The sequence below is a fragment of the Chiloscyllium plagiosum genome, unplaced genomic scaffold, assembly GCF_037043375.1.
Source record: "Chiloscyllium plagiosum isolate Xiang-an unplaced genomic scaffold, Cpla_swu_hap1 HiC_scaffold_36, whole genome shotgun sequence".
Classification (NCBI taxonomy): Eukaryota; Metazoa; Chordata; class Chondrichthyes; order Orectolobiformes; family Hemiscylliidae; genus Chiloscyllium; species Chiloscyllium plagiosum.
Genome location: NW_028270174.1, coordinates 71883331 through 71911026, shown reverse-complemented (window position 1 = coordinate 71911026; position 27696 = coordinate 71883331).

Here is a 27696-nt window from a genome sequence, read left to right as displayed (position 1 = left end):
TCTAACCTTCCATATCTCTCTTAGTACACACAATACTCTTCTCTCTGAAACACCACCTGTCTGTGCCTCACAGTCTACCTGCCTCTCCCTATATCCATTCCTATCCCTATCTCCAGAAGCTAATCCAGCTCCATCTATCCGTATAAATTCCTCCAATCCCCAAACCCCTTTGTCCCACTGACATTCTTGACCAGATGTAACTCTGTTTAACTCTAACATCCTCCAGCCCCTGTAAGCCTCCCTATCTCTGTAACCTGTACCATCTGTTCAACCTCACACTACTGAGGAATGACTCCCTGCATTCGACATAAGGCAGATGGAATGACAGTGAGCAGATATGATGGAACTGTCATTCTGGAGATGTAAAAACAGAATGATAATCGCTGGGAAGGAAATATTGAAGGTTTCTTGGGATCGAGGCAGGCTAGGCTAAAAGCCAACAAGGTGTGAAGAAAGGATGAGGTTAATGCTTTAATGAAATTGCGACGTGGAACTGAAATCCAAAATTTGGAGGGCTATTGGATGGAGCTGGGAATAAACAAGCAGCAATAATCATTGGCCGGAATTCTTTTATAGGGACCAACCAGTGGTGGGAATGCAAACGTGGTTACAGTCAGAACACTGAATATACTTACAGCAAGGATAATACAGTAACTGTGTGTGACAGTTGTCTCCATCCCCACTAGATAACTAATAAGTGTCAGTGCTGTATTAGATAGCATCCTGGATTGTGTACTAGATGGTTTACGATAACATCATTGAACAGGCAGAGAATAGTGGGATATGGACCATGTCGGGGCAGATGGCATGTGTTGAGAATATCATCATGGTCGGCACAGCCATGGTGGGCCGAAGGGCCTATTGCTGTGCTGTACTTTCTAATTTCCTACTTCCCAGCATCTACTCGATCAAAGCACTTCTGAATCTTGAATCTTACATTCCATTTTTCTGTCATGTTTTCTAAACATCAGTTGGGTTCAAACTCAGTCTAATCCACCTCTTATTGGAAAGTTCATCCATTTCCAGGATCAGCCAAGCGACCCTTCTCTGACCTGCCTCCAATAGAAGAATATCATTCCTTCGGGCACTCACACTGTTCATAGTATTCTGGGTGTGGTCTGACTTGTATCTTGCATAGTTTTAGCAAGACCTTCCCATTTTTAGACTCCATTCCCTTTTTTAATAAGTGGCAGCACTTGATTTGCCTTCTCTATGACCTGCTGACCCTGTAAGTTACCTTTTTCAGATTGATAAACAAGAACTCGCACAACCCTTTCTGCTGTCAGACTGAAACCAAATAGTGTTAGCCTGACAGTAAGTGAGGAGCATGCTGAAATGAGTGAGAAAGGACCTATCAATAAAAAATAACTGGACCCTTAGAAACACATTTTATAAAGGAGAATGTGTTTTTGAGCTTGTTGGATTTTATTTGTTGGTGTGAATATGAATGGCAGAATAGATAAGGGTGTGGTGGGTGGTGGTATGGGGGAAATGTACTATTTGAATTTTCAGAAGCCTTTATGCAAGTTTCAGTCAGGGCTTAAGAATAACGAGGAAGAGAATAGGGCCCCTTCAATATCAATAAGGTCGCCTATGTGTTGAACCAGAAGAGATGAGTGAGATCTTAAACAAAAAAAAACTTGTCTGAATTTACTGTGTAGAAAGACATGGAAGATCGGGAGCTTGGAGAAATAAATAGTGATGTCTTGGAAAGAATCCTCAACAGAGAAGAGAAAGTGCTGGAATCTTAAAACAAATAAAGGTAGATCAATCCTCAGTAGCTCATTAGGTTTATCCTCGAATATTATGGGAAGTTAGTGAAGAGATTGCAGTGTCTCTAACAGAGATATTTATATTATCAACAGACACAGTGAGTTTCCGGAAGACTGGAGGGTGGCTAATGCTGTTCCATCAATTAAGGGCTGCAGGGAAAAGCCAGGAGTGAGCCCAGTCATGGGGAAGTTGTTGGTGGAGATTCTGAGAGAAAGGAGCTACGCATATTTGGAAAGGCAAGGGCTGATTAGAGATAGTCAGCATGGATTTGTGAGTGGGAAACCGTATTTCACAAACTGGATTGACTCTTCGAGGAGGTGGCCAAGAGATAGATGAAGGCAGAGAGTCAACGTTGTCCACATGGACTTCAGCAAAGCATTTGACAAGGTTCCAACGTGTAGAACATCTAGTCAAGAGGAAGAAGGAAGCTTACATAAGGTTGAGGACGCAAGGATCGTTAGACCTCTATAGGGTTATATGGGGGCAGCACAATGCCTGAGTGGTTCGCACGGCTGCCTTATAGCACCCGGGACCCGATTTCAATTCCAGCCCCGAGCGTCTGTCCGTGTGGAGTTTGTACATTCTCCCCGTGTCTGCGTGGGGTTCCCCCAGGTGCTCCAGTTTCCACCCACAGCCCAAATCAGCCATACTAAATTACCCACAGTGTTCAGGGATGTGTAGTATTGACACGTTAGTTAAGGTACATGGAGAGAAATAGGGTGGGGGAATGGTTTTGGGTGGGATGTTCATCAGAGGGTCAGTATAGAGTTGTTGGGCCAAATGGCCTGTTTCCACACTCTGGGGACTCTGAAGGTAGCCAGGAAGGAACTGAAGAATGGACTTAGGACTGCCCGAAGGGGGCATGAAAAAGCTTTGTTGGGAAGGATTAAGGAAAACCATAAGGCATTCTCCACTTATGTGAGGAACAAGAGGATGGCCAGAGTGGGGGTAGGGCCGGTCAGGGATAGTGGAGGGAACTTGGGCCTGGAGCTACAGGAGGTAGTGGAGGTCCTTAATGCATACTGTGCTTCAGGATTCACTACTGAGAGGGACCTTGTCATTTGTGAGGACAGCATGAAAAGGACTGATATATGCGAACAGGTTGATGTTAAGAAGGAGGATGTGCTGTATATTTTCTAAACATAAGGATAGGTATATACCCGATAGGATGTACCCAAAGTTACTGCGGAAATCAAGAGAAGGGATTGCTGTGCCTTTGGCGATGACCTTTGCAGCCTTACTGTCCACCGGAGTCGTACCAGATGATTGGAGGGTGTCAAATGTTACTCCCTTGTTCAAGAAATGGAATGGGGATAAACCTGGTTATTACAAACCTCTTGTTCTTATGTCTGTGGTGTGCAGATTATTGGAGAGGACTATGAGAGACAGGATTTATGACTCCTTGGAAAACCATAGTTTGATTAGAGATAGTCAGTATGGCTTTGGTAGGGCCAGATCGTGCCTCACAAATCTTATTGAATCCTTTGAGAATGTGATAAAATACATTTATGGCTCATTCACAAAGTACAGAGGCATGGGATACAGGAAAATTGTCTGGATACAGAATTCCTGGCTCATAGAAGACAGAGAGGGATGATAGATGGGAAGCATTCAGCCTGGAGCTCGGTGACCAGTGGTATTCTGCAGGGACCGGTTCCAGGACCTCTGCTTTTTGATTTTTTTTTAAAAAATGACTTGGATGTGGGTGTGGAAGAGTGGGTTAGTAATTTTGCCAATGACATGGAGGTTGGTGGAGTGGTGGATAGTGTGGAGGTCTGTTGTTGGTTGCAGTAGAATATTGACAGGATGCAGAGCTGGACTGAGAAGTGGTAGATGGAGTTCAATCTGGAAAATTGTGAAGTGATTCATTGTGGAAGGTCAAACTTGAATGGGTTAAATGCAGAATATTTGGTTGTGTTGTGGAACAGAGGGATCTTGGGTTCCACGTCTATCGATCCCTCAAAGTTGCCACCCAAGCTTACAGGGTTGTTAAGAAGGAATATGTTGTGTTGGCTTTCATTAGCTGGGCGATTGAGTTTTAAAGCTGTAAGGTTATGCTTCAGATCGATAGAGCCCTGGTTAGACCCCACTTGGAATATTGTGTTCAGTTCTGGTCCCCTCATTACAGGAAGGCAGTGGAAGCTTTAGGGAGGGTAAATTGGAGATTTACCAGGATGATGCCTGTGCTGAGGGAGGTAAGGCTTTTCTCATTGGAGTGAAGAAGGGTGAGGGGCGACTTGGTAGAGGTGAACAACATGATGTGAGGCAGAGAGAGAGTGGATAGTGAGACACTTCTTTATACCATAGCATTAATGCCTATTATGAGCAGGCATAATTTTAAGATGATTGGTGGATGGTTAAGGAGAGATAGGCTCTTTACAAAAAAGCTGTTAGGTGGGTGGAATGCCCTGCCAGCAGTGGTAGGAGAGTCAGATACATTCGGGACATTTAATACAATCTTGGATAGACACATGGATGGCAGTAAAATGAAGGTTTTGTAGGTTAGTTTGATCTTACCGCAGGATAAAAGTTGGCATGGCATCATGGCTTAGGGGTCTTGTGCTGTACTGTTCTGTGTTCTACGTTCCATATGGTAAACTGAGTAATAAGCTCAGGTCAATGTAAAAGGATATGGCATTCAGGAGGAGCTAGTCAACTAGATACAAAATTGGCTTGATGTTGTTTTTCTGACTGGAGATATGGGACCAGCGGTGCAGTGGCTGCAGAGTTGTTGTAATTTGGATAAATGGTTTGGATGGGAGTATTGGTTTCCTGGTAAGTTTTTTTGGGTGGTACTGAAATTGGTGGTAAAGTGGACAGTGAAGGAGGTTATCTGATTCAACAGGATGAACAGTACAGCTGGGATAGTGGGTGAAGAATAGCAGATGGAGTTTAATTAGATAAATGTGAAGTGTTCCATTTTGGTGAAACAAACCAGGGTGGGACTTGTACAGTTAATGTTCGGACCCTGCGTAGTGTTGTCAGTCAGAGACCCAGGGATGCAGGTACACAGTTCTTTGAAAGTGGTGTCACAGGTAGACAGGCTGCTGAAGCAGGCCTTTGGGGTGGTTACCTTTACTGGGCAGAGCATTGAGAGTAGGAGTTGGGATGTCATGTTGTGGCTGTACAAGACATCGGTGAGGCCACTATAAAAGCATTGTTGATCAGTCTAAAGAACTCCTCTCGTTCACTTACCTCCTTGAGGGAAGGACATCTGACATTTTAACCTGGTCTGGCTGACATGTGAATCCAGTCCACAGCAATATGACTGCCTCTTAACTGCCCTCTGGACAATTAGCTGTGGGGCAAAGAATTCTGGTCTAATCAATGACACCCTCATCCCATGAATAAATAAATAAAAATGTATATGCTCCTCACTACCTCTGCAAACCTCTCCAGCTGCAGCAATCCATACTGGCTTTGTAACACTGTTCAGGCCATGACCACTCTCTGTAACACTCTCACCACCTTCAGCAACTTCATTTCTCCCTGTTCCTGTAGTGTAATTGGCTCCTGACAATGATTCCCCTTCCCACTGCTCTCCTCATGTTAGCAGACCCTTTGCAATACCTTTAACACTTACTGGTTAAACTCTCTCTGATTTCAGGATTTTAAGTACTTTGTAGTGATCTTGTAAGCCTCATAATCTAATATTGTCCTGAGTGAGGGACTGGTGGGAATTTCTTGCTGAGGATTTTCTCTTTCAATAGGATGTCCTTTTGTTGAGTGTTTTTTACACTGTTCCTTCAAATGTTTTCCACTGTTCATGTACAGGTAAATATTTCAGTCTGTTTAGCCTGTTTACCTTGGTCAGTTCTCCTCTCAAACTCATGTAATTGGTTGTTTTTGTTTCTAGTTGTATCTTGTCCTATTTGTGATTCACTTTAAAACTTTATATTTCTTTAAACTGCACTTTCTCACAATTTCCCAGAGGATCTCCCCAGGTAACATTACTCATTCACTACGTTTCATGACACAACGGTCGCTCTGAGATAGTTACGTCCCTAGCCAGTTGCACAATGTATTATTCAAAGAAACACTGAAAAAAATTCTACAATCTCCTCTTCGAATATCACTCTTGTCAGTGTGATTGTCAAGATTATATGAATATTGAAGTTGCACTGAATTATCACAATGCTCTTATTAAAAATTCCAATGAGTTCCTGTTTAATGCAGTGATAAGCAATGCAATGCTGTTCGGTGGCTAAAACTGTTCTGCTGCTTGTGTCCTTGGCAATTAGCAGCCAGAATTACATTCAGACTGACTCTACTTCATGATCTGAGACCAAATGCTTTCTCTGTAATACATTTGTTATCCATTATTGTTCGTGTTGCCCATTTTGACTGGTTTTCCGCAAGGTTGTTAACCATTGAATATTTATGTTACAACTTTTATTCGCCCTATAACCACGTGTCCCTGGTGTCTAAATCTCTGTGTTACAAATCAGTCTACCTTATCGCAGACAATTTGTCCATTCAATAAAAAACATCATTTACTCTTTCTCACAATTTCCTGTCACAAATCGATTCACTGATGTACAGATTTAATTAAACTCTGTCCCTTCCTGTTCCTTTCTGCTTGTCTTCAGCCACATCCCCATGCTGTTCCAATGCGTCACCTTTTCTCTTTGGATTTGGAAAGCTCCTTTCACCTGAACCCTGTCCCTGCATAATCTCTGTCAGTTTAAAGCCCTGTCCATAAACATACTGACATGATTGGCCAGGACAGTGCTCCCTGCATGGTTCCAGTGGGACCATCCAAATGGATTTTTTAAAAAAATCTGGTATGCGATGTGGGTGTCTCTGGCTGACCAGCCTTTCTTGCCCAGTCCTAGCTGCACTAAAGCTGATTAACTTGCTTGTCCATTTCAGAGGGTAATTAAGAGGCAAACACTTTGCTGTGGGTACATCGTGCAGACTACGTGAGGATGGGCAGATGTCCTTCTCGAAAGGAGAAGTGTTTGAATTTATTGTACATCAGTAATGGTATGTATTGATTGTCAATTACTATTTTTAAAATAATTTATTTCAAATTCCACCATTTCAGCTGGTGAGGTTCAAACCTGCCTCCCCTGAACCTTAGTTGAGGTTTTGGATACATGCTCTAGCAATAACACCACTAGGCCATCACTTCGCCTGCTCACAAGCTAGTCATCCCTGAACACTGATACCAGTGCATCATGGAGCTAAACCTGTTTTTCCTTCATGATTGTTTGATCCTGATACCTTCTGCACTCTAGTGATATCAATCAGTATCTCTCCATGTGGTATTCCTCATTGTGGGGGTCCAATTTCTGCCTCTGTCATTGTCTGTCACTCTTACAGCTACTCCAGATCCTGAGCCAACAGAATTCTCCAGTCCAGACAGACACAACAGCACAGGCCAGGAATGGAGACTGGAATTTTCCAGATCTCTGTGGGACTCAGTGCCATTCTCCACGTGTAATCCTCACTACATCAATCTAATTTCCCATCCTGCCTATTTCTCTGTCTCCTACAGGTAATCAGGAAAAATAGACTTCCCAACTGCTGGGTATCTCGTCCATCATCCCATTGAGATGGTTGGTCAGCCAGAGAGACAAAGGGCAGGGAGATCTGGAGCCTTCAATAAATCCTGCAGTGAGGCAAGATCACTCACAGTGCATAGAGCAGAGAGCAATGAGAGGGCTCCAAACCTCGGCTAACAAGACATGACTTAGATACAGTTCTGGAGGGGGAGCACAGTACAGACACACCCCAGGACAATCACCACCCCTACTGTAAATTTTGTTGTACTGAGACAGCATCGGAGTGTCACAGTTATCCATCCAGGCTGTGATGTCTTAGTGAACATCAGTAGAACAGAGGGGAAAGCAGGCTTCCCATGAGTGCGTGGGAATCCTGCCTGGGATCTTTCTGTTCTGTGTTCCCCCTCCAACCCTGTACATATACCATGTCTCGTGGACCAGTGTCTTCAATAATTTTTAACTCCTATAACAGTTCCTCTCCCTGTAACATTCTCCCTTCCCGATAGTCCCTCCACATATTTGAAATATACTGCATTCCAGACTACCATCTCTATCTCTGTAACTTGCTTCAATGCCTACAACATGCCTTATCTCAGTAGTCTCCTCCTCCAATAACTGGAGAAAGAGCCATGCAGAACAGAAACGGTTCCTTCGATCCAACGAGTCCATGCTGACCACGGTTTCTGAACGAGTCGCATTTGCCTGCGTTTGGTCCCGATCCCGTCAAACCTTCTTCATGTACCTGCCCAAATGTCTTTCCCATGATGTAATTGTACTTTTCTCTACCATTTCAGCACAACTCATTCAATATGTGCACCATTCTCTGTGTGGAAATGTGCTCCTCTGGTCGCTTTTAAGTATTTCCTCTCCCACTTCATATTTTTGCTCTCTAGTTATGGATTCCCCTACCCTGCTGTAGAGACCTTCACTATTCACCCTACGTATACCCCTCATGTTTTTATAAACCTTTATAAGGTCACCCCTCAGCCACCTACACCCAATGGAAATATGAAGGATAATGATACAAATATCTCTGCCACAGTCCCCACTGCGACTTTGCCACAATGTTCTGGGATACACTTATTCAGGACCTAGGGCTTTCTCTACCTTTGTGTGCTAAGACCTCCAGCACCACCTCTTCTGTAATGGGGACGCCTTTCAAGACATCACTATTTATTTCCTTTTGTTTCCTTTGTCCACAGTACGTTCTGACATGAAATATTCATTTTGGGTCGCGCCCATCTCCTGTGGTTCCACACATGGATGGCCTTATTGATCTTTGAGGGGCCCTATTGTCTCTCTAGTAGCTTTTTTGTACTTGTATTCTGTAGAATCTCTTTGGATTCTCCTTAACCTTATCTGCCAAATCTATCTCATTCCACCCATGTTGCTTTCCAGCTTATCCAGCCTCTCTGTTTCTGTCAAACGTTCCAGTATCAGTAACATCTTCATCAATCTTTGCTCCATTTACAGTTTCAGAATATGCTTCCTAAAGCAGGAGGATCACAATTCTACACAGTACCCCAACTGGTGTCCCAGCAATGTCTGAAAAAGCTGTAGCATGATGTACCAACTCATGTACTCAATGCTGTGACCCACGAGGGCCAGTGTGCCAAATGTTGCTTTCCCCATCCTGTCCACCTGTGACACCACTTCCAAAGAACAATGTAACTGCATCCCTTGGTCTCTCTCCGTTCGACAACACTGTCCAGAGCTCTGCCATTAATTGTGTTTGTCGTCCCTGGTTTATCTTAACAACATCCAACACCTGAATTTTGCTCCATCTTTCATTTCTTGACCCACTGGCTCAGTTGGTTAAGAGCACCTTTGATAACTGTATTCACTGCCCACTATAACATTTATTTTACTATCCACAAACTTACTAACAATAATTTATATATTCTTGTTTATGTCAATAATGCACATGCGTGACCCCAGCACCAATGCTTATGGCACACCACTGGTCAGAGGCCCCAAGTCTGCACAACAACCCTCTCCCATCATCCTCTGTCTCCTACTGTCAAGCCCATTTTGTGTCCATTTGTCTTGCTCTCCCTGATCCCATGTGATCTAACCTTACTAACCATTGCTCCAGGCTAAACCCTGTCTAAAGCCTTGCTGAAGTCAGCATAGACAACGTCTACTGCTCTGCCTTCATCCATCTTCTTGGTCATGTCTTCAACAAACTCTATCAAATTTGAGAGACACGACTTTTTAACAAACCTGTGCTGACTCTCCCTAATCAAGCGTTGCCTTCCCACATGCAAGTCCTGTCCTGCGGAATTGCTTCCAACAACATTTGCACCACTGACATCAAGCTAATTGGTGTTTATGTCCCTGGCTTTCCGTCGCAGCCTTTCCTAAATGTTGGCACAACATTAGGCAACCTCCAGGCTCCCAGCTCACCAGTGATAGAAATATCATTGTAAGTTTCTTCCCTAACTTATCCCAATGTCCTGGGATATACTTGATTGGTTCCCAGGGAGTTGTCTAATTTTAATGTGTTTGAAAACCTTCAGCACCTCCTGTTCTCCAATGTGGACTCGTTTGAAAATATCACTGTTTATTTCCCTGCTTCCCCACTGTGTTTTCCACAGTAAGTTCTGACGTGAAGTATTTGTTTTGGATCTCACCCATTTCCTGTGGGTTCACACATAGATGACTTTAAGGGGTCACATTCTGTCCCGAGTTAATCTTCTATTGTTAATATACTTTTAGAATCTCTCTGGATTTTCCTGACCCTTCTATGCCAACGCTCTGTCAGTTCCCCTTTAGGCCCTCATGGTTTCCTCTTAAGAGTATTACTACACCCACAATGTTCTTCAAGGGATTGACTTAATCCAGCTGGCTATATAGGACATGTGCCCCCTTTTGTCTTGACCAGAACCTCAATATCCCCAGTCATCCAGTGTATCCCACTTGTGTCAGCATTGTTCTTCACACTAACAGGAATATGCTGGCCCTGAAATATTAATTTATCTCTCTTTTGAAAGAGTCCCACTTGCCTGACGTTCCTTTACTTCCAAATAGCCTCCACGAATCAATTTTCGGACAGTCTTGCCTAATACCTTCTGGACCGGGCAAGGCCAGTTTTGATCTTTAACTTGTGGCGAAGCCTGCCCTTTTCCATCGCTATTTTCAAACTAATAGAATTGTGGTGACTTTGCAAAAGTGCTGCCCCACAAACTCTTCAGCCCCTTTCTCTCCCTTGTTTCCCGAAGGTTTTATCCTTTTCTCCAGTCGGGCCAGTTACATACTGATTGAGACCGTTTTCTTGAACACACTGAACAAATCCCTCCCATCCAAGCTGCGAACACAATGACAGTCCCCCAGTCTAGGTTTGGAAAGTTAAAATCCCCAACCATTACAACCCTATCCTTCTTACAGACATCTGAGATCTCCGACATATTTGCTGCTCAATTTCCCGCTGACTACTGCAGGCTTGTAGTACAGTCGTATCAAACTGATTATTCATTCTTATTTCTCAGTTCCATAACAGCTTTACTGGGCGATCCCCAGGAATATCCTTTCTCAGTGCTGCAGTGATGTTTTCACTGATCAAAAACTCCACTCCCCCTCCTCCCTTGCCTCCCTTTCTATCCTTCCTGTCGAATCTGTCCCCTGGAACAATGATCTGCGAGTCCTGTCCCTCCCTCAGCTGTGTTTCTGTAATTCCTGTGATTTCCCAGAGCCATGTTTGTATCCATGCCGTGCGTTCATCTGCCTTACCTGTCAGGCATTTTACATCAAAGTAAATGCAATTTAATTCATCAGTTTTCCCTCATTGCCTGCTGTGCTCTAGCCTGGTTATCAATTGAAATTACTCTGTTGAAATTCTGTCCCAGCCTCAACCTTCAGACTGTAGCCTGAGGCCATCCCCCTCACTGTGGACAACACCCTCACCTTTCATGTCATCTGCAAACCTAATAATGATACCTTCTGTTTTCATATATGAGTGATTAATGCCCCTAAGGAACAGCAATGGTTCCCGCATAGATCTCTGTGGTACACTCGCTGGGCAAAGGCTTTCAATCATAAAACCAACCCTCCAGCAATTATGGATCCAAGTTGCCAACTTGCCTTGGATCCCATGGGCTCTTCCCTTTTGGACCAGCCTTCCTTGTGGGATCTTGTCAAAGGCCTGAAAGAATTCCTTGGAACCCACATCATCTGCACTGCACTCATCAGTATTTTCAGACACCATTTCAAAAAACTGAACTGATTTCACCAGACAAGATCTTCCTGTATCAAATCCATGCTGACTAACCCTAATCAATCCCTGCCTTTCCAGTTATGAATTCAAACTGTCCCTCAGAATTGTTCCCAATAATTTCCCTCTACCTGCTATCAGACTATCTGCTCTGTAATTACCTGGCCTGTCCCTGCTGCTCTTGAATAAAGGAACCACATTAGCGATCCTCCAGTCATTCGGCACTTCACCTGTGGCCAGCAAAGCATTAAATATATCCGCCAGGGCCCCAGCAATCTCCTTCCTTACCTCCTATAGCAGCCTGGGGTACATTTCATTGGGCTCTGTGGATTTCTCCACCTATTTATGCCTGTGAAAACATTTAATACCCCCTCCTTATTGATCTTACCATGTTCTAGAACCTCACCATCACGACTGAAATCCCCGGCTACATTGCCTTTCTCCTGTGTGAATACAGGTGGGAAGTATTCATTGAAGACCTCACTTACTTCCTCTGGCTCCATGCACAGATTGTCCCTTTAGTTTCTAACAGGCCTCACCCTTTCGCTGGGAAGCCTATTATGCTAACAATGGTGATCAAACATCTTGTGGTTTTTCCTCAGTTGTACCTGCCAAATGTACTTTGTGACCATTGTTTGTCCCTCATTTTCTACAATCCCTTTGCCCTCTCTATACTTGTGAATGGCTTCACCTGATTTTATTGAACTGGATTTTCTTTATCAAACTCACGATATCACTTGATCAGTATTCGCTGGAGTTGCTGCCTTTACTATTCACTCTTCAAGGAACGCACTGGCCCCGAGTTTTCACAGGATCACTTTTAAATACTCCCACTTTCCTAATATCGACCCAACTGCAGGTAGTTCCTCCCTCTCACTGTTTGCCAGATCCTGTCTATTGATTGCAATACTGATAAGAGACTCAGTTGTGAGGGGGACAGACAGGAGACTGTGTGGCTGCAGAAGAGCCCCCCGATGGTGTGCTGCCTCCAGGGTGCCAGGGTCAAGGATGTCTCTGAGCGGTTTCTGAACATTCTGAAGGGGAGGGTGAACATCCAGAGGTCATTGTGCACATCGGCCCACGTGACAGAGGTAGACAAAGGGATAGGCCCTTGGGAAATAAGTACAGGGAGTTAGGTAAGAAGTTAAAAAAACAGGATATTGAGGTTAATGATCTCCAGATTACTCCCAGTGCCACGTGCCAGTGAGGATAGAATTAGAAAGATTGGCCAATGGATGTGTGGCTGAGGCGCTGGTATAGGGGGTAGGGTTTTCAGTTCTTAGGTCATTGGCATCTCTTCTGGGTAGAGGTGACGTGTACCAGGGGGGATGGTTTTCACTGGAAGCAGAGAGGCACCAGTATCACTGGGAGGAGATTTGCTAGTGTTACCCGGCAGAATTTAAACTAGTTTGGCAGGGAGGAGAGACTCTGAATAAGACAGGGCCATCAACTCGTCAGGGGAAAATACATGAGCCACCGAAAGCAAGTTTCCTATCCAGGATATCTGGGCACAGTATAGGGAGGGAAAAGACTTCTGGTTTAAAAGGCATTAATTTCAACGCACGAGTTCTGACTGGTAAGGCAGACAAGTTCAGACCATGGATTAGCTCTGGGGACTGGGATATTATAGCCATAACAGAAACATGGCTGAGAGAAGGGCAGGACTGACAGCACAGTGTTCCAGGATACAGAAGCTACAAGCGTGACAGAAGGACAAGTAATTGAGGAGGGGAAGTTGTCCCTTTGATTAGAGAGGACAGAAAAACAGCGCTGAGAGACAATATTGTTAAGTGGTCATCAAATGAGGCCATATTTTTAAAAGTTAGAAACAAAAAGGGGGGTGGTCAGTCTGCTGGGATGGTGTTCTAGTCCCCCAAATAGCCAGCGTGTACGAGAGGAGAAAATGCGCAGTGAGATTTCAGGTACCTATAAAAATAATAGAGTAGTATTGGATAGAGATTTTAACTTCCCATGGATTTACTGGGTCACCCAGAGTATAAAAGGACCATACGGGGTGGCATTTGTCAAATGTGTCTAAGAATATTTCCTAAATCAAGATGTACAGGGCTTTATGCTACTCAGGTGGATGCAACACTGGACCTCCTCTCAGAAACCGAGGTCAGCCAAGTGACTGAAGTGTCAGTCAGAGAGCACTTTGGGTCCAGTGACCACAACTGTCTTATTTTTAACATAGTTATGGAAAAAGATCAGACAGGTCCACAGATTAAGGTCTTAAACTGGAACAGGGCCACCATTGGGGCCATTCAGCAGGATCGAGCAGGGGTTGATAGGGTGAAGGTAAAAATCACACAACACCAGGTTAACATCCAGCTGTTTACACAGGAACCTTGATTATCTGAATGAGATGGGCGGGCAATAGTACATTCAGATAATTGGTTATTCGATTAATCGATTCCATGCCTTTCCTCTGGGGCTCGGAGCTTTTGATAATGTCTAGTCCCTGTTGAGGTGACTAGGCAGCAGCAAACCATGCGTGAGCCCTCATGCCCCGCCAACCCCGAAAACACCCCACTGCTCGGCCTCAAACCCTTCCAACACCGCCCCACTCATACCTCAACATCGCCTCCCACCCATTCTCAAACCCTTCCAACACCAACCCACGCCAGCCCCGCCACAAAGTCCCGCCCACCGCCACCCTCCACTTGCCACCCGCCCCCCCAACCCATCCAACATCACCCTCTGCCTGCCTCCAACAGTTCACCCCGCCCGCCCCCAAACCCATCCAACACCGACCCACGCCGCACCCGCCTCCAAAATGTCCAACGCCACCCTCTACCTGCCACCCATCCTACCCCTAAACCCATCCATCATCACCCTAGGCCCGCCTCCAACAGAGCACCCCTCCCACCCCCAAATCCATCCAACATCACCCTCCGCCCGCCTTCAACAGAGCACTCCGCCTGCCCCCAAACCTATCTAACACCGACCCACGCCGCCCCCGCCTCCAAAACCGTCCAAATCAACTCTCCACTTGCCACCCACCCCACCCCTAAACCCATCCATCATCACCCTAGGCCCGCCTCTAACAGAGCACCCCGCCTGCCCCCAAACCCATCATTACCGACCCACGACACCCCCCGCCTCTAAAACCGTCCAGCGCCACCCTCCACTTGCCACCCACCCTGCCCCCAAACCCATCCAACATCACCCTCTGCCCGCCTCCAACAGAGCACCCCACCCACCCCCAAACCCATCCAATATCACTCTCCGCCCACGTCCAACAGAGCATCCCACCTGCCCCCAAACCCTCCCTGTGAAACCACCTCCAATCCCCACACCCATCCCAGCCTGGGTCATCTGTTTCAGATCAAGACATTGGTGTTTCTGTTACCTCTGGCACTCCGAGCAAATCTTCCTAATTGTGTCTATTCGTTCAGTTCTCATCCTCTTCAGCCTCCTGAAACTTCTTCCTGCAATTATAACCATCCCTATTTAGAACACAGCACAGTTTCTCTTGTAAACACATCTTTCTGGTGACCAAATCTTATTTTTCCCTGTGTCGCAAGTTATTGCTGATACTTTGACAATTCCAAAAAAAAAACTGAAATTGACTTTTTCCCAGAAATTGCTGTCACAGCCTAATTCACTGGTGTACAGTTTTAGTTAAACTCTGTCCCTTCTGCTTGTATTGTCATGTCCTTATGCTGTTCTGATGCGTCACCTTTTTTCTTTGGATTTGGAGAGCTCCTTTCACCTGAATCCTGTCCCTGCATCCTATCTGTCAGTTTAAAGCCCTGTCCATAAACCTACCGACATGATTGGCCAGGACACTGCTCCCTGCAGTGTTGTTTTTATTTCACTCATGGGATGTTTCTGTCTCTGGCTGGCCAGCATTTCATGCCCACCCCCGAGCTGCCCTTGAGCTGAGTGGCTTGTCAGATCATTCCAGTGGGCAGTTGAGCGTCAACCTCCTTGCTCTGGGTCTGGATTCATATGTAGGCCAGACCTGCGGCACATAACAGATTTTCTTACTTAAAGGGTATTCAGTAGTCAGATGGGTATCCCTGCTACCGGCATTAAATTCTGGATGAAGAGTCAAGTGAGAGTAACACGAGGCCATTGCCTGGCCCACTGATAGCTCCCTCAGCCCTGAGTACTGATCCCAGTGCACCTTCTTCCTAACCGTGGTTTGATCCTGATACCTTCCTGCACTCTGGTGATATCACGCAGTCTCTCTCCATGTGATATCTGTCACTGTGAGGGTCTAATTGCTGCCGGTGACCGCACCTTTTGCAGCTACTCCAGATCCTGAGGCAACAGAATTCTCCACTCCAGAGAGACGGGCAGCACAAGTCAGGGATGGAGACTGGAATATTCCAGATCTCTGCGGGACTCAGTGCCATTCTTCATGTGTAATCCTGACTCCTTCAGTCTAATTTCCCATTCTGTTCATTTCTCTGTATCCTGTAGGTACTCAGGATGCTCCTGACTCAGCAGAACTCCCAATTCCTGTTTCCTTCATCACCACATTGAAGACAGTCGGTCAGCCAGAGAAATGGAGAGTGAGATCTGGAGCCTTCAGTAAATCCTGCAGTGAGGTAAGATCACTCACAGTGAACAGAGCAGAGTGTATTTAAGGGATCGAACTTTGGTCCAGAAGACATGACATAGATACGGTGTTGAAGAACGAACACAGAGCATGATGGTCCCTGGGTCAATCCCCACCGTCTTGTTAATTTTCATCTCTGCTGTACTGAGCCTTCGTCTGACAATACAGTAAGTTGACAGTTATCAATCCTGCCTGTGCTGTCCTAGTGAGGATCAGTACAACAGAGGGGAAAGCAGGTCTCCCTCAAGGAGATGGTATTGAAACCTGGGATCTTTCTGTTCTATATTCACCCCTCACGCTGTCTCTTGTGTGATACAGTCATACAGCAAGGAAACATGCCTTTCGGTCCAACTCATTTGTGCTAGTGAATGCTTGTAATTCCCAGAAAAGTTCCTATTTTTGTAACCTGCACCCCTCCCATAATCCTGCTGTATATTTGAAACCTGCTCCAATGCTGATGACCCTCCCCATATGTAAATTGCTCCAGTGTCGATAACATGCCCAATCTCACTAATCTCAGTACAATAATCCCGATTTCTGTAATCTTGTACAATACTTACAGTGCCCCTGTCACTGTAAAATCCTCCAGCCTGGACCAAAGTACCCACCTGTGTATCTTCCTCAAGCCCCAGGAGAACATGATATCACTGTAACCTTTTGCAGGCCCTATAACACTCCTGCTTCCTGGCCTATAGCACCACACGACCTCAGTAACCTTCTCCCATCCCTACCAACCTCCTTATCTGTATTAACACCTCCAGACCCTTTTCAAGCCGCAACAGCACTCCAAATCTCTATTTGCTCCTCCACCCCCGACAGCCCTCCCAGCACCTCAAACAATATCTCTTCATGTAATTCTGCAATTTGGGGGAGCACGGTGGCTCAGTGGTGAGCAATGGTGACTCACAGCGCCAGGGGATCCCAGGTTCGATTCCAGCGTTGGGTGACTGTCTGTGTGGAGTTTGCACATTCTACCTGTGTCTGCGTGGGTTTCCTCCCACAGTCCAAAGATGTTCAGGTTAGGTGGATTGGTCATTCTAAATTGCCCGTAGTGTTAGGTGCATTGTCAGCGAGAAGTGGGTCTGGGTGGGTTACCCTTTGGAAGGTCGGAGTGGCCTTATTGGGCCGAAGTACCTGTTCCCATGCTGTAAGCAATCTAATCTAAACTCACCCTCTGCGTTCCATTTTGCTGTCCCTAAATATATCCCTCTATCTATAAACAGCCCCAAACCCTTCAAACCTCCAAGTCTCTGTGAACTCCCACAGCTCTAACATCCCTCCTTAACTGTGTAACCTTTTCCATTCCTGAAACACTCTGAAAATGTGGGCATCCTACAATCCTCCCTATCTGCGTAATCCTCTCAGGTCCCTGCAACACCCCCGATCTGTGGAACCAACTCCAGTGCTTGTGACTCTCCCAATCAGTTTCTACAAGACTTACCATCTATGTAACATTCTCCCGTCGCTATCACCCGCCCTGTCAATGTAAGCTCCTCTAGTCTCTCCATCAATCTAATCATCTCCATAACCTTCTCCAGCTCTGACACCCCTATCTGTGTTAATGTTACACTCCCCTACTACCATCCCTAAAGCAGTGAGTGCAATGCTCCCTATCTGTGTTAGTGTCTCCATGCTCTATTGCTGATCCTGTTTCTGTAAGCTCGGACAGATTGTCCAGCTTTCCGGTCCATATAATTTCCAGAACCTCAGCATCCGACATCAGCAAATGTCATCATTAACTACAGCCTTCCATATCTCTGTTCATTCCTCAATTCCGTACAACTTCATAATCTCTGTAAATAGCAACATTCCATATAATACTCCCTGTCTGTGTAAACTACCCCAATCCTACACTGAGAAGCCTCACTGTCCTTTTGATCACCTGTAGTCCCTTCAGATCTCCCTGTATGTTTCCTGACTCCATTGAATACAGCTCATCTCATGTTATAATTCCTCTAACTCATATGTTACTCCCCATCTCTGTGATATTCTTCAATTACTGCATTTCTCATTCTTTATCTCCAGAGCTTCCAATCCCCCTGATTGATGTAAGGTTATTGATCCCTTGCAGCATGTTTAACACCTGTAGCAGTCTCCAACTCCTCAATGCATCCGGTCGCTGTAAACTCCTCAAATACTCCAGCTCACTGTCTTTGTAATATATTCCAGTGTCTGCAACCCTGTCGATTTCTGTATCCTCCTCCAGAACAGCACTCCACATCTCTGTGTAACTGATGGGAATGCTGCAAACCTACCTTCACAGTCCTCTCTAGCTCTCTGAACTACTGCAGCCCGAGAACTCTCAGCATCTTTGGCTCCTCCAATCCCTACACTTCTCTCTGGCTGTATGAACTGAACCAACTCCTTCAACCCCCCCATCTCACTCCTGCAGCTCCAACTATTGTCCATGTCAGTGTAATTCCCAGCACCAACAATCCTCCCGGTCTCTATAAACTCCTGCAGCTCCAACTACCACCCAAATCTGTGTAATCTCCAGTCCGTCCAATCCTCCCAGTCTCTATAAACTCCTGTAGCTCCAACTACCACCAATATCTCTGTAATCTCCAGACCTGACAACCCTCCCAGTCTCTGTATCTCCTGTAGCTCCAATGACCACCCCATCTGTGTAATCTCTAGTCCCTATATTCCTCCTGATCTCTGTAACTCCTTCAGAACTGATAACCCTGCAACTCTCCTTGACACCTTTCAGCCCGCCAACCATCTGATCTCTAACCACCAACAGTGATCTCAAACCACCCGAACTCTGTAACATCCTCCAGTCTGTCCGACCCAGCTTTTCTCTGTTAGCTTCTCTGGTGTTTGTATTCCCCTTTATCTCCAGTTACAGATCCTTGCTCAGGAGAAAATGTCTCAGTACCTAATCTGTAAGAACACAAGAATCTTTGGTGTATCAATAAATTTGCGTCATTTTCAAAATTTTAACGACTGCAAGTTCAACCTTCTCCAACTCTTCTCATCAATATCCCTCCATTTTGAAAAACAGCCTGGTGAACCTTCTCTGGGCTGCCTCCAATGCAAGGACATTTTCCCTCCAGATAGGGGACCAAACCTGATCACAGTATTCTCAGTGCGGGCTGACAGGAGTCCTCTATAGTTATTATAAGCCTTCCCTATTTTTATTCTCCATTCCCTTTGGAGTCAATGCCAGCATTCCATTTACCTTCTCTATGACCTGCTGGCCCTGTATGCCACCTTTCTGAGATTTATACACAAGGATTCCCATTTTTTCCGTGGTGTAGCTTTCTGCAATTGATCTGAAACCAAGAGGTGACAGCAATAATCAGAAAAGTGTTGGAATGTATGGTAAACGATATGCTAGAAATGATAACTGGACAGTTAAAAATCTATGGAAAAAGCGCAGTCCATTTATAGGGGTAGAATTAAGCCATTCGGTCCAACGGGTCTATTCCACTAATTGATTATGGCTGAATTGTTTCTCAACCCCATTCTCTCACTTACTCCCTGTAACCATTGATCTCCTTACTCATCAAGATCCTGGCTATCTCTGAGTGAGATATGTTGAATCACTTAGTACCCACAGCCCCATGAGGTAGTGAGTTCAACAGATCCATCACCCTCTGGCTAAATAAATTCCTCCACATCTCTATTCTAAAGGGTATTCCCTTCACTCTGAAGCTATGCCCTTGGCCCTGAGTCTCTCCTGCTCGTGGAAACATCTTGCCCACATCCACTCCATCCAGGCCCCTCAGTATTCTGTAAGTTTGAATGAGATTCTGCCGCTGCCTCTGAAACTTCATCAAGTGCAGACCCAGAGACTTCACCTGCTCCTCATATAACATGAATTTCATCCCTGAGATCTTCCTTGGAAACCCATTTCTCATATCCCTTCACATCCTTTGTCCAGACTCTGAATGAATAACGTGTAGAGTGTAGTCCCAACACTGGCCCCTGCGGAACTCCCCTCATCACCAGTTCCCATCGTGAAAAAGACCCCTTTCTTCACACTCTCTGTCTTGTGCCAATCAGACAAATCCTCTATCCCTGCTCAGCATGTTGTCCTGAAAGGGAAATTTCATTTCACACACACTGCTGGATTTATTTTTCTGTCTGGCTGGAAACAGCAGAGTATCACCATTACCTTCCCATCTGTAATTCCCTGGAGAAGGTGATGGTGAGATGCCTTCCTGACCCATTGCAGTCCTTTAGGTGTAGGGACAGACACAGTGCTGGGAGGATGGAGTCTGGCTTGAAGGGCACCTTGGAAATGCTGGTGTTCCCGTGCAGCTGGAACTCCTGTCCTTCCAGGGTATAGTGGTTCCGGGTTTGGGAAGTGCTGTTGAAAGAGCCTGCCTGAGTGACCTCAGTGCTACTTGTAGATCTTTTATTCCTTCATTCATTCACGGACATGACCTTTGATGGCTGAGTCAGCAGTTCTTGTTGATTTTGTGTTGTTCCTGAGAAGGTGGTGAGCTGCCTTCCTGAGCCACTGCACCAGCCGTTGGAAATTCTGATCACCTAAAATCTCTCCCTTTTTAAATTTGTCACCCCTTCAGCTTCTGTAACTCTCCACCCGATTATAACTGTAATCAATGACAGCACAGATTCCCTTCCTAAATCTCTTTTATTACAATGATAGTGTGTGCTAAATTGGCACTTTTCGTCCTCTTTATCCATCTCATGACTTCCAGCCCCTACCATCCCACTATTTGGAATGCTTCCATTCTCTGCGCCTCTTCATGTCCTGACGGACCTTGAAGACCACCAGTGCTTGAAAGTTTATATTCCGCCCAGTTACTGCTAGTCTTCTAACTCTGTAACATCCAACAGTTTCCAGTACCATACAACACTTGCTGGCTCTCAATTTGCATTTGTTGAAGTCTGCACATCTCTGTAAGCAGCTCAGAAAAAGCCCTTTAGACTCTACAAAGCTCCATCATGAACAAGTCACAATCTTTCTATTTCCTTTGCCTTCTTCTGTGTCTTCAACTCTCACTCTATCTTCCAGTAAACTTCATTAATTGCTGCAGGTCTCCCTAGCTCCCCAGATAACCTGTTCCATCCCATACAGCTCCCTCAATCACTGTAACACCCTCTGTCTGTCTAATCCTCCTCTTTCCCACTGTCTTCCAGGCACAACAGTGATCCTGTAAGAGTGCAGTGCGGAACGGGCTGTTATAAATCTCAGCTGAGGCTTGAGGCCTACCATTACCTGGGAGTCACAAGGGGGGAGACCCTGAGAGAGAGCAGTAGAATATTAATCAGCAGCGAGGATTGAGGCCAACTGGGACTTGGAGTTGGAGAAACAGCAGAGCAGGAGGCTCGAAATCAACAGCGAGTCACAGAGGGAGTGACCGTGTGAGGGAGCAACATGGAGCCAGAGCTTGAGGCTCACTCACGTCTTGGAGGTGAATGCACCAACATGGGACGATATAAATCAGCACTGAGGATCAAGGCCTAGTCATGCTTGGGATTCAGAGACGATGACCCTATGAGGGAGCAGACTGGAGGGGGAGCTGGAGGTTTGCACGCCCCTGACAGTCACAGAGATGGTGACCCTGTGAAGGAGCAGAATGGAGTGGGAGCTGGAGGATTACATGTAGCTGGGAGTCACAGAGACGGTGACCCTGTGAGGGAGCAGAGTGGAGTGGGAGCTGGAGGATTACATGTAGCTGGGAGTCACAGAGACGGTGACCCTGTGAGGGAGCAGAGTGGAGTGGGAGCTGGAGGATTACACGTATCTGGGAGTCACTGAGAAAACCTTCTGCTGCTGGGACCTGCCTGCACTGAGTTTGAATGAAGTGCAAGAGCCATCACATAAAAGGCTGTATGTTCATTGGCTGATAAAATATACCGTTATTAGTGACTCTCAGTTAATTACTGTAAGTCAGCAAATTTATTTTTTAACTTCTGAAGTAAAGATTGATCTCAGAAATATGAGGGGGATGTGAAATTCTGAGCCAGTATAATAAATTACGCTCAGTAAGCCACAGTGGAATAAGGGACTTAACCATATTATGATGTCCATGATGTTAACTTAATTCTAAGTAATTAAGTAAGTTACTCTAGTCATGTTGCATTTTAAGACATGGCAAGGCATGTTTGTCAAATGGAAAATGTGTTCTGTTACATTGGGAAGTCAGAGCGCCTGCTCGTGTCCTCGATGAACACTGGGCAGTGGAGCTCAGACAGTGACTAGAGACTCTGCCATGCTGAGAGTTATGGGGATAGCACACACACAGAACAGACCACCCTGCAGACATGACAGCCTGGAATAAGTAAGGGATGGGGTCTAGGCAATCGAAGAGAAACAGCCAGGGAATCCAGGTATAGCCTGACATCTCCCTCCCAATTCAGTTTCCCATTTCAGAAGCTGACGAAGGTGCAGTCAGACCCATGTCTGTGGCCCCACAAGCAGCCTGACTGTACAGGAGGGGAGGGAGAAGGAAGGAGGAGCAATAGTCACAGAGGAGTCAGGAAACTGAATAAGGTGTCAGCGTGTCTGTAACTCCAGGATAATGGGGTTAAGAACGTTACTGTGTCTGCACGACAGTCGTCTGGTGGCCAGTGAGCAGTCAAAGGTCATGTCCACGTTGGTAGGGATGGCATGGGTAGGAAGAGTGAAGTGGTCTGGGAATCAGAATTTAGAGAGCTAGGTGGATGGTTAGCAAATGGGAACTCAAATGTATCAATCCCTGGAATACTCGCAGGGCCGTGTACAAGTGAGAACAGGACTCGGAGTTTTAGGTAGATGAGAGTGTGACTGGAACGATGGTGTAGCAGGAAGGGCTTCAGATTCCTGGGTCATTGGGACTGATTCTGGGGAAGGCAGCAACTCTACAAACTGGATGGGCTAACATGTGACAGAGCTGGGACTGAATTCCTTCTGGGGTGTGTGCGTGGAATTGAAAATAACTTGGCGTGTGTAAGGGATCCAAAAAGGAATAGTGGAGGAGACTACCAGGATTCTCAAAGTAATGGGAGATACAGTTGGTACTAATTTACAACAACAAGTTTATCAGTGGAAGATGGAGTGAGAAAGAAAGCCTTAATTTGAGGTATTCTGCATGGACATGAATACTCGGAATGTGGGGAGTTCCAGATGCAGATTGCTGTGAGGAAATCTGATGTACTGATCACCGAGAGCTGGCTCAAGGAATAGCAGGATTGAGTGTTAAATATTGCTGGGGATAAAGGATTCCAAAATGATAGAAGGGAAGGGAAAGGATGAAGGTAGAAGTACTGGTTGAGATTAGCGTTAGTTAAGGAGTCCAAGAGAAAGAGGATCCATCCAAAGACAGAATGAATTTGGCTGGAGCTACAGAACAAAAAGTATACAATTACACTGTGAGGTACAGTCTGTTGGCCAGCAACCATTGGAAATGATGGAGAGAATAAATATGCAGGGTTATTTGAGAGCGATGATAATACTACAGATTAGTTATACTGAGAAACTTAATTTATCCAAATATTGACTGGGTTATTGGTGGTGCAGGGTCATGAGGGGCCAGTATCCCTGGATTATATGGAGGAGAGCACACTTCAGGAGTATGTGTCCAGCCCAAGAGAGCATGTACTGTTGGAGCTGGTCCTTGGGAAAGAGATGGGGCAAGTGGATCCAGTGTCAGTAGGGGAACGTTTTGGAGTGCAGCGATCATTTATTTTTGTAAAGTTCAGAATGATGGTAGAGAATGATATGCAATAATTGAGAGTGAGAAATATTAGTTGACTGAGAGCAGCCTTCAATAAGGCAAGAATGAAGCTGGGAACTTGTAAACAAGGCCAGTGAAATGGTAGCTGTAAATAGCTAGGTCAGATGGAGCTGGGATTGTGGAGATGTGGCTGCAGTGTGACCACGGCTGGGAACTGGATAATCAAAGGTTTTCCCCATTTCTACAGGAAGGATAAATAGGCCAACACAGTGAAGTAGTATTGTGTATAAAGGATGGGATCAGTATTATTGTGACGTTAATCAATTCACACACTGCTCCTCCCTGTCCTCATCCCTCATCACTGCGTATTGATCCTATCAGATATTGGTAACCTTTGAAAACTTCAGAAAATAGCACAGTATAGAGGAGATGACCCTGTCCACTGTCTGCATTGGACAAGATTTAACGTTTGTTAAAGCCATTGTTCTGTCTCCCCAGACAGTGTAGGACTTCAGGTGCAGATCCCGGCCCCTTTTTAAAATGGTTTGAGAATTTCTGCATGTACTCCTCTTCCATGTGTGACTCCTAGGTCCCTACCATACTCTGAGTGAAATAACAACTTTCCTCAACACTTCTCTAATGTAATTGGATGAAATATTAAAGATTCACCGCTGGTAATTGAGCTCTCTAACAGCAACAAGATATTGTCTCCCTTTCTACCCATGTCCCTGACAATATGTGCACCCCAATCAAATCTCCTCTCAGCATCCTCCGTTCCTATCTTTCCCCTTAACTGCACTTCCCTGTTCACAGGATGAAGAATCTCCTCTGTACCCTCTCCAGTCCAATTCCACCCTTCCATGTGATGGAGTGACCAGAACTGTACACAGTCCCCAAGCTGTGACTGAACTCATTACTTATACGGTTTCTGCATAAGCTTCCTGCTCTGAAGTTCATTATTTTGTCTGATAGAGGAAATAAGGCCATTTGCTACATTAATGAGATTATTGATGTTTCAGCTACCTTCGTTTATCTGCCCACACTGACTATATTGTCATTTTGTTGTACATTCCTCTCCATTGTCGATGTCCCCAAATGCCTTGCCTTGCATTTCTCTAGGTTGTTCGCTCCATTCACCTGGACCCCATACTTTCTGTTTTTAAACAGTCTGCTGTGGGCTCTCTCGTTAAATCCAAGTAATTCACATGCAGTTACAGGTTAGTGCCTCAAACCGACACAGTCAGATTAATTACACACGATCTTCCTTGAATAAATCCAGACCGACTGTCCTGGAGTCCCTGGGACTTCCTCAGTGACCGTTTATCCACTGTCTCAGAATTCCAGCCTGGATATTTTCAGTCAGTCCCTTGCTTCACATTAAACAAAGCTGCGGTGTTAGCCGTTCTCCAGTCTCCGGCACCATCCCTGCATTCAGTGAGGATTGGATAATGTGGGTAACTATGAGGAAGCAAATTTTCCCCGGCTTCTTTTAACAGTCTGGAACATTGTGTTACCCCGTTTTAAGGATTTGAATGTCCTGTATAATTCTCTGCTCCAAGTTTGTCGCTCCCAATATTTCACACTGCATCCCTATTTTGATTCAGACAGACAGAGGCCTAAACCATCTTCTGATTTGGTCAAGTCTCATTTTAGTCCAGGTTCATGGAGAGTTTCTCTCCACAAGGTGAAGTGATTTTCTCATGATACAATCCGCAATCTGCCTCAGTAACTACCCTCCCTGCCCGCGTGGTTATCTTCTCAACTAACACTAACACGATGATTTTCGCCTTCGTCATAACAACTGCCCACTGCCAGGATATCCCAGAATGCAACAGCCTCCCTGTCCTCGATGCCATTATTAAAATGACAGTACAATCTTAGATTGGCAAGCCAAAACTGGCCTGGACATGGCAGACACGGTAAACCTGGGGCCCCACTTTGTGGCCAAGCCCCTGAGGTTCTGGTGGATTGCATGGTGCTGGAGAGGGACATTATCTTCCTCCAGGACTGGCAGGGGAGGCCACAACACCAGACCCTGCCTGCTTGGTCCGAAGGTGACCCCTTGGTCTGTGAGGTGCCAGCCTTCTGGGTGAATGCCCAGCAGTGTAGGAAGGAGGTCAGTGACCTTCTCCCCTCCACCAGGGTAGGTGCAACCATCTGCACTTCGTGCCCTCTCCCTCACTCTCTCTCTATTACTGCACCCACCTCCCACCAAGGTGCATGTTCTCCCACTCTCCCTAAATGCAGCACCTTCTCTCGGTCTCTCTCTAACCTCTTCTCTGTCCCTCTGCCCAACTCTGTCTGGTGTCTGTGCTGCCCACTCACTCACTCAGGACACCTCCCCACCTTTCCCTCAGCTGTCCCAGCACTAACAGATGTACCAACCTTTTCCATCTCCCTTAATAACTCTTGCTAATTTTCACATTCCAGATGGAACCATTCCATAATAGGAAAGATCCAAAGGATTAAGGGTCTCTCCAACATTCAGCTCCACACCCCCTCACAGGGGATGTATCCTGACCCTAACAACCACGACAGGCTGACTGACCGTGTCCAAGCTCCTGGACTGGGATCTGAGACCCCCCCCCCCAACTCACTGTGCTGGTACCGTGACTGACTGTGGACAATGATATCAAGCTTCCTGGTTTGTGTCTGTGCTAAACACCAAGACAATACAGCAGGTGTGTGAGCCTGGTAGCTCTGGCTGAGGGGAAACACTGCTGAGGGCAGGGTAAGGCAACGCAATAATTCTTTGAGCATTCAAGTCAGTTCAAAGTGAATGTGTACGAACAAGAACTGAGCAGCCCATGAGCTGGGGGTGTGTCCCTGAGCACAGTGTCCTTGCAGCAGCATTGAGTGTGTACAAACATGGAGTGAGCAGCCCAGAGGGACAGCCCATGAGCTGGATGTGTGTCCCTGAGCCCAGTGACCTTGCAGCAACATTGCAATGAGAGTTGTCAGTGCACCATGAACTGCAGCATTGAAGTACATGTGTACTGTCAGTGGGTCGGAGATGTGCTGAGATGGCATGGTGATGCTGGCATGTGTCAGATGCCAACGTCGGGGATGTGGCATACGTGCAGCTTCTGTTAGTGCAGTGTCCCCTGAGACGTTGGTGTCCAAGATAGAAGGCCGTAAGAGCGAGGGGCGAGATGGAATCACCAGTTACCAGCTCGGACTTTCACGTCAAATTCTCCGTATTGAGTTTCCCGACAGTGGAAGGGGGGACATGAACCTGCAAGTTGATGAGGAGAGATCAACAATAATGTGGTTATTGATCATCAGTAATCATTCACTGAGCATCTCGCCACTGCCGCACGCAAATCTTGACTTAACGAACAGTCCAGCACAGGAACAGGCCCTTCAGCCCAGCAAGCCTTTACTGACACATGATGCCCTTCTAAAGTTCAAACGAAAGTTTTTGCTTCTACACATTCTATGTAATTCTATTCGTTGTTGTCTCTACTCTGTGTCAAGATGCCTCTTAAACCTTGCGATATTAGCTTTTTCCCCTCTTATCAGTGATTCCAGTCACTTTCCCATTCTATCTAGAAAAGCAAAAAAAAACACTTGCCGAATATATCTCCTGAACTTTCTCCTTAAAACCTACGATCCTGAGTAATTGATATTTCTACTCTGGGAAAAAGTCTTTAACTGTCCTTCTGTCTATATCTCTGTCTCTGATAATTTTGTAAATCTCCATCACGTAGCTCCATAGCCAATGATGCCCAGCTGCACACAAACCATGTGTGTTCAATTTCTCCTTCTGGCTAATACCATCCAAACCAGACAACATCCTGGTAAAACGTTTCCATACCCTCTCCAACACTTCAACACCGTGTGGCAACCAGTACTGTACACAATATTCTAAATATGCCCGAACTAAGCTTCTCTACAGCTGCAATGTGACTTGCTAATTTCCATATTGTATGCTCTGATGACTGTCTGCAAGTTTGCCATCAGTCTTCTTGATCACCCTATCCACCCGTGTTGCCACTTTCCGGG